This window comes from Bidens hawaiensis, unplaced genomic scaffold (assembly GCF_021521415.1).
Source record: "Bidens hawaiensis isolate Kalapana, Puna unplaced genomic scaffold, B.hawaiensis_p1.1 tig00032177_1, whole genome shotgun sequence".
In the NCBI taxonomy this organism is placed as follows: domain Eukaryota; kingdom Viridiplantae; phylum Streptophyta; class Magnoliopsida; order Asterales; family Asteraceae; genus Bidens; species Bidens hawaiensis.
Window position 1 is genome coordinate 1,857 of NW_027505241.1, and position 7,961 is coordinate 9,817.

The 7,961-nt window shown below is 35.8% G+C and overlaps 1 long non-coding RNA gene across 3 annotated transcripts; it reads right to left on the reverse strand.

The window, feature by feature from the left end:
- Window positions 1–219: 219 nt before the first annotated feature.
- On the reverse strand, window positions 220–1,882 carry LOC143611764 (uncharacterized). 3 transcript variants are annotated; one of them, XR_013149826.1, is made up of 4 exons: window positions 1,796–1,882; window positions 1,610–1,701; window positions 1,077–1,185; window positions 220–971 (listed from the first exon to the last, which is right to left on the reverse strand). It is a non-coding gene; the product is annotated as an uncharacterized LOC143611764 (long non-coding RNA). The 3 variants fall into 3 exon arrangements; XR_013149825.1 differs by having other exon boundaries at window positions 426–474; window positions 744–1,185; XR_013149824.1 differs by having other exon boundaries at window positions 220–1,185.
- Window positions 1,883–7,961: the final 6,079 nt, after the last annotated feature.

Sequence of the window (7,961 nt, forward strand, 5' to 3'; positions counted from 1 at the left end):
CTGAATAATGAGTATAGGGATTTGCATATGTTTAGTGTCCTCATTTTAGGTTAACAAAACATCAAAACATAATAATCGTGCAGTTGTGATATTCTGCCTTCGATGAATGAACCACACAAGTAAACCATTTGTCACTATTAACTATACTTTTAGACTAGTATAGAAAATACACATGTAACATGTTTAATTTTGAATGTATGACATGATTTTGTTCCTTTTACACGGCCGGTCATCAGAAGAAGTGTGCTACGCCACAAAACCCTATGTGTGCAGGTATACACGCGTATAACATGCTGAGTATGCAAATCCAAAATTTGATATTCAGGAAATCGCATCTCGTTCTACAAAAGTGGCTAATACCTGTTTTACGCACATGCAACCCATTTATCATCGGCCGCAAAACTTCAATTAGCAACCTGCGCAATTATATAAAACAGTATTTTCTTTTTCTTTTGTTGCCTCCACTATAGAATCCTGCAAACATAACAGGGGAAAAGGCGGAAAAACAGTCACGCAGGTTTGCTTGACACAGTACATTTTTTTGTCCCGGTAATTTTAATTATTTTTCATAGATAATAGGTGTCCGATATGATTACCAAATATGCATTATTCCAACAACAATCTATTTCAGGATTAAAAAGATATCGAACATTTTATGCTTTAAGATAACACTTCTAGAGATATTGACCCGTTAACACATTCATTATGAAATGGGTCGGGTCAAAATTGCTACCATTACATACCTGTGCATCAATTAGACGGTGAATTGTGGTCTTGCTTGATTCCTGAAGTTCATCAGCAATTATGATCTCATCCAGTATATAATAAGTCTGCAAAGATCAATTAATCAACAAATATATAAGATTAATGTTAAATAAACTAAAAAGGATCTAGGAATATATGATACGATGCGTTTGAGGTGAAGAAGAACGCGCCTTATGAAAATGGAAGATCAAGTCTAGCTCACAAACCTGTTACAATGATGTAGAGAAACAGAATTAACTTCCAAATATTAAAACAAAAATGTAGTAATAATATTACTGTAAAGTACATTCTTTAAAGTTTAGATGGCTTACACTTCCAAAGTAACGATTAAGAGTCTCAACAATATATTGAATAATTTCAAGGATTTCCAATTCGTTGTCATCTTGGTTAATACACATAACAAAGTACAGGATGGCGTATCTGTAACAGAGGAGAGCAACTAGTTAAACGAACAGGGCATGTTCTTCTTCATTCGTTTAACTTTAAAGGAACAAGTGAGTGAACATAAAAAATTAAACAAACAGTATACAAGCACAAAATGAAGGAAAATAACTGAACATAGATGAATAAACACCAATTAAAAGTAAACACAAAATCAATATGTTGATCCTAAAAATTCAATGGAAGCAAATTAAATTGTAATGGGTGATCAATTTTTAGATTCACTTGCAATGGACCTAAAAGATTTAAATGAACATTCAAATGAGCTTAAACAAATGGAAACTAAAAATGTAAACAAACAAACATAAATGAACAATGAGACATTTGTTCATGTTTGAACAAATATCTTGTTTGTGTTCGTTCGTTAAACGAACTTCCCACTGAAACGATAGCATGAACATACCTCCTATAAACAACTTTATATCCCCTCCATTCAACGATGTTGAAAAGTTTGGGACCTCGTGCTAGAATCATCCCACTAAGATCTCGTATTACCTCCCATATTATACACAACATAAAAATAAATATCAGTAGCTATATATTTGGGACAAAATGCATGCTGATAATTTCAACATGCATATATACCTACCTTACTTCTTTGATTGTGGGAGTAAGGTGAATACCATTTTGTCAATCTAACTTTTCCTTGTTGGTTTATCGAAAGAACAAAATGAATCTACAAAAAAACAGATTAATAAATATTATAGGTAAGGTTCAAAGATTGTAAAAAAAACACAACACACATCCAAATTATTATACAAATTGGGTATTATGTAATGTAAATAGAAGAGATAACAACACCATGATCAGATCCAAGCAAATGCGCTCAAGGATACAAAACGCACCATCAATCATCAATTAGGATATATATATATATATATATATATATATATATATATATATATATATATGAAAGCATCAAATGAAATGATTGATAAAGGATGATCTACAACACACAAAATAATCGGATTTCATTAACGTGGCGGTGCATGGAAATTGGTTAACCTGGTGTTATAACTCATTAATTTAATATCGAATGCAACGAAATGAGCCCTTGTTCGTGTTTGTAAGGGTCTTAGGGATGACAATGAGTCAGGTTTGGAACCGGTTTTGGTATTCCTAAACCTATACCCAATTATTAAAGCTTGTCCCATACCCGTTGGGCAAGACCGGCCTACGACGTGATAAAAAAACTGGGCCCCTTAAATATAAACTCAATAAATGATATGTAAAAGGTCGATAACACGACATATATAGTGTTAACTATAAACAAAACGAAGTATTATAGCAATATGATCTAATTTACCTAATTACCATTCTAGATGAAACCAAAAACGTAATCGGTTTACACAAAGTGGATCACCAAAATTTTATTTCTTAGAAATTTTGACTTCTTTAGCCTCTTTAAATTGGTGTTTAAAAGATATTTAAAAAAACTACAAATCATTCCAAGTGTTTTTTTTTACCAAATAATCTTTTCCAAGAAACATATTTTATAAAATTATAACTATAGTATAAAATAGAGGTTTGACGCCACAGTGTAGTTTAAGTAATAAAGCTAGCATGTGCCTAGCAAATTACGGTAGTCCCAGTCACTCCACCGCCACACCTGTCATCGTCTGTTACAGCCACGAACCAATATTGAACAGAAGGCACCTGTAACCTATACTAAACTTTAAATTACTTCCTTGCACCTTCGGTTACCACTCTGTTGTCTCAGTGGTGATCACCGATTACGATTGTTGCCGGGTTCCTTTTCCGAACCCTCGGTGGCGGTTGCGTGGTGTGCTCTGAAGCGGCGATCGTCTCTATCGTGTTCGCCGGTTACAATTGGCGGTGATGATTGTGCCTGTATATGAGTTAGAAGACTTTAATGGTGGGTTTTGGTGGTTTTATCGGTGACCTCTAGTGTCCGGTGACACTATCCCGGTGTCGATTTTGGTTGTGGTTGGTGCGGCGACTTAACCAGTCGTAACAGTGGCTATATCGGGTTTAAGATAATCCTTAATGTTTCTGTGGTGGTCACCATTTACGATACCCGGTGACGATTGTGACTGTCAATGTGTTAGACTTCCATGTGGGCTTAAGAGTTTTATATGTGGTCTTTAGACAACCGGTGATGAGGTATTTCGGTTATTTTATAATTGCATGTTTGATTGTTGTTTTAGGTACTAATGTTGTTTTTGTATGTCTTGTCACTTGCTTTGAGCGATAGGACTTGCTTGAATATTTGTGTAATGATGTTTGATATATTTGGGATTATGGGTGCTGATTTCAGGTTGCATTTGTCGGACAAGATCGGTTTCGTCACCGCTTTCCTTTGGTTGCATTGTGCATTTATTCTATTGTAGGTGACGTTATGGTATTTTACCTATCAGTAGGTAATTCAATGATTCTGTACAACCCATCCATGTATATACTAACCTATCGAAAGTAAACGGAAATGAAATTGAGAGATAAAGCTAAGGACGTTGGTGTTGTGACAAGAGTTCAGTTATAGCTCCATTCTTTTCATTTGTTGTTTGCAGAAGTATCATCAGATTTATGGCTTTTGTGTTTTAATTGTGTGTGTTTATTTTATGGTGGTGTATATTGTAGGTGATATTATTGTAGGGGTTAGATAAGTTATTTGTGTTTGGAGCTTCATTTTCTTTATATAACATATGATTTACAGTTGGTTATAGTAAGTTAAATGAAGCATGGAAATCCGAGAGTGTGTTTCCTTCATCGTGTCTAACTTTGTTTGATTGCTTATTGTGATTCACTTATGCTATAAGGATAGGTTCCTAAAACTTAAAAAAACTTCAACATATAATAAAAAGTTAAGGATTAATACTTAAAAATTGGAGTTCAATTTCAACTATCAAATAACAGAATCTAGCAATTTGACGTTATTTAAAAGTTTTTTATTTTCTTGCTACATGCTAAATAAAATTATTTTCCTTATTTCTAAAAGAAACTCCATTTGTCTTTATATGTCAATAACTAACTTTTCAAGTAGAATATCGATTCGTTGCAGTATTTTATACCCTTGCTGCAGTGTATGCATAGTTTTGGTTCGAAAGGATAAAAAAATTGTGTCTGTGTTCTTTTTTTTTTGGTATTTATTTTTGTTTTTCTTTATGTTTAGTTGTTAACTGTTGTTGACTTTCCGGTGGTTGATATTTGATTACTAGACGGGTGCTCGAGTGATGCGGTGGGAACAAAAATCATAGTAATCATCTAACAATTGTGGATGTTCAAGCTTCGTTTCAAAAATTGAAAACGTTTGAACCAATCATCACTTTCGGTCAGCCGGTTTCCGAATGTTCAAACCATAGCAAACGGTTTGGTTTATGGTTTATACAGAAAATTGGTCGTATAAAACTGGACCGGACGGTAAATTTATTATTAAAGCTCAATGCATGAAACCAAAACCATTAGTAACGATTCAGTTTAAAGTTTCTACGATTCAATTTCGATTCTCAATGACAAAAAATCGAACCAACGGTTTGGCTCACGATATAACTTAGAAATCGTTAAAACCTAATGGTGAACACCCATACGTAATATGTTAATTTTTTATTTGAAAAATTATAGCAATACCATACTCAAATTAAAGATAATAAATAGCTCATTTTTATGGTGTAATTTTTTTATAAAAAATATTAGTGTATGAAAAAGTTAAGGCCGTTGGAAAATTGTTATTGGGAAGTTATTTATAATCAAAATTAAAATGAATATATAGGTAAAGATAAAGGTTCAAAGTAGTAACTATTCTTAAATTTACAAAAGTTGCTTAAAGTTGAGGGGACAATGTTGTAATTATTTTTTAATGGACAGGTTTGTTCCTCTCTTACATTCTATATAAGGTGTACCTTAGACATTAAAAGTTGTAAATTTCTTAAAAACGGGGTGTCTTAATTTACCTATGTCTCATATATTATATATAGTATAGATAAGCATAAATAGGGGGAGTGTATGGTTGATCTTCAGGAAGACCAGTAAGAACCTCAAACACAAGGCGGAGCTCGGCTTGGAAATCTTTTGAACCTCAAGTGACTAGTCTTTCTAGACTTGAGAGGACCCTCAAACAACCCACCGGAAAATATAAAAGATAAAAGACTCGATCAAATGAGTTTTTTAGTGAGAGAAACTAGAGAGAAGGTAGAGAGAAATATATAAGAAGAAGTTTTTATTTCTTTCCAAGGATGAAAAATACACTATGGGGAACCCTCCTTTTATAGGCCAATAAAGGGTGTTCATGACATCATTGCTTACATCATACTAGCAAATTACATCATGACTTACATCACACAATACTAGATATTTTAATACATAACCTACTTGCTAAAACCATTATAAGAGTGATTAAGCTTTATCCTTAAGTACACATTAAGCAAACTAAAAGCACACAAATAAAAATAGATTACAGGAACTTCTTCTTCTTGGATACTTTTACTTCCAACGAGAATCTGGGTGTGACGGGTCATCTTCATAGGGATCAAAATCATCTACCAGATGAGTTTCTGCGTATTGGCAATAGACTCTTTCCATATTTTAGAATACGGATTGTCGTTTTCCCAAACATTTACACCGTTGAGCACGTTTGCAGGTATAGCTTCTGGCTAGACATTATTGCATGGGCAAGGCATATCCGTGTATCTGCGTATTCCTTTGGAGCCCAGTATTTGTAATTAGGCCTAGTAGGCTTTATGTCTGACCATGAGTGTGTGAAACAATAAGGAGCATGTAAAACCAATGACTGTCCGTCTCTACCTGTTGATGGAGGAATATAACATCCAGGTCTTTTGAAGTATACAATACAGTGTTTCTTCTTTGAGGATGTAATTTCTTCAATCCACTGATGTGGAGTGAGGAACCATCATAGCAGGGTGAACGTATTTGTGGATTCTTTTGACATTTTTTCACACTGACAATCAATCAAGTTAGGGAGAAGCTTCTCAAAGTTGATGGACATGGAAATTGTGTGGGATTCAAACAGATACCAGAAAAAGCATAAAGCTTCTTTTGCATTTACCAGAGACTGGAATAACGTCTTCTTTTGAGGGAGTGGGAATTTATCATCTGCCAAGAAGTGGTTCAGTGGCTGGTAGTTGATAACCAGCCTTAGTTTTCCTCTAACTTGTTCACTTCTTTTGTTGACATAAAAAGCTTCACACGCACATGGGGATGTTGTTGGCTCAATAGGATTTTGGTTTATTAGCTCTTGGCACTCTTGGATGGCTATATTCATGTGGTCTGAATTCATTCCTGAATGACTCGCTCTTGTAGGGTTTATATCTTTATTTTTCTTAAAGGGAAGAGTGATGTAGAATGATTCGTTTAACCATAACGGGGAGCTGTGTGTTTTGAGAAACTCAGTATGGCTATTAGCACAAGAAGTGTGAATGATCTTCTCTTTTATTGCTTCAATTGGGGCAATGGTGGAGATCATGAACATTCTCGAAATGGTACTCCACGGCTTCATAAACCTCTTGTATCTGAGTCCTTCTTTTCCATACCTTAGATCTCTTAGTTTATGGAGTGTATCAAATCCCAGTAAGAGATCTTTTCCATGGCAGTCTGAACCTAGGAACCTATGCTTGATCGTACACTTAGGGAAAACCCGTATGTGTATGGGGATGCTTTTCTTGGTGATTACGAACGATTCACCATTCGCTGCCACAAATCCTTGGTGATGTGGTACCCAATATTCATCAGGGAGAAATTTGGGTTTAAGAATGAAGCTGCAGACCCGGTATCAAAAAATGCAATGACCGGAATTGGTCTTTCATACGTGCTTGTAAGGATATGGACCTTGGCTATTGGTTTGGGTACTTCCGTCTTTTGTATGCGGGTCTTCTGATAGGAGCTTGATACTGTCATGTAGCATGGTTCTAAATCTGTTTATGGTTTTGAACTTTCAGGGCATCTTGTTTCTTCATAGGGGACGATAATTGGGTCATTAACCATTAAAGGCTGTCTGAAGATCGGCAATGCATTTTCACCCCTGAATTGTGGTGTTTCTGGATAAGCCATCATCATATTATCATTTCTAACATGTTTGTCTTTTCTTGGACCTCCTGTGGACGGCTTATGGTCTGTGCTACTTGACGAGGCACTTCGGTTTGAGGATGACTTTCTTGCTATAGCTCCGATCTGAGCTTGTTCGTTTGCCTATAGGTTCATTAATAGTGATGTTTCAGACCACGTGTGTATCGGTAGCGGTTGTGGCTCAAAGGATGTTCTGACGAACGGATCACTTGGTAGCCTCCATGAATCATCTGCCATGGTTGAAGTTCTTTGTTGCTTGTGCTGTCTTTCAAGGTCTACAAGCTGGGCTTTGAGGAACTTCATCTCTGCTTCATTCTGCGCTAGATTGTTTTGAGTCTGTGGGCCAGGAGCTGAGTTGACTAACTGGAGTAATTCATTATGAAGACCAGACATCTTGGTCTGTAGCTCATAAATGATACCTTCCAGGGTTTGCACTCTGCCAACCAAGATTTCTTGGGTTTGGCTGAACCTGTTCTGCTAAGCTAAGATGGCTTTGAGAGCGTTGTTCTGGGCATCAGCATTCTCAATTTGCCAGTTGAGGGTAGCCTCTGCCGCAGTGATCTGACTTGAGGATTCTGTGGGGTTCATAGTACTGGAAGGCTAAACTTTCCAACTATGCTTTGTTTTCTGTATAGGATCTTCGAATGAAGTCAGGGCCGGGAACTCAGTCTGGAGATCTGGGGACGAGGTGGATGGGATAGGTGTCATGAAAAACATTC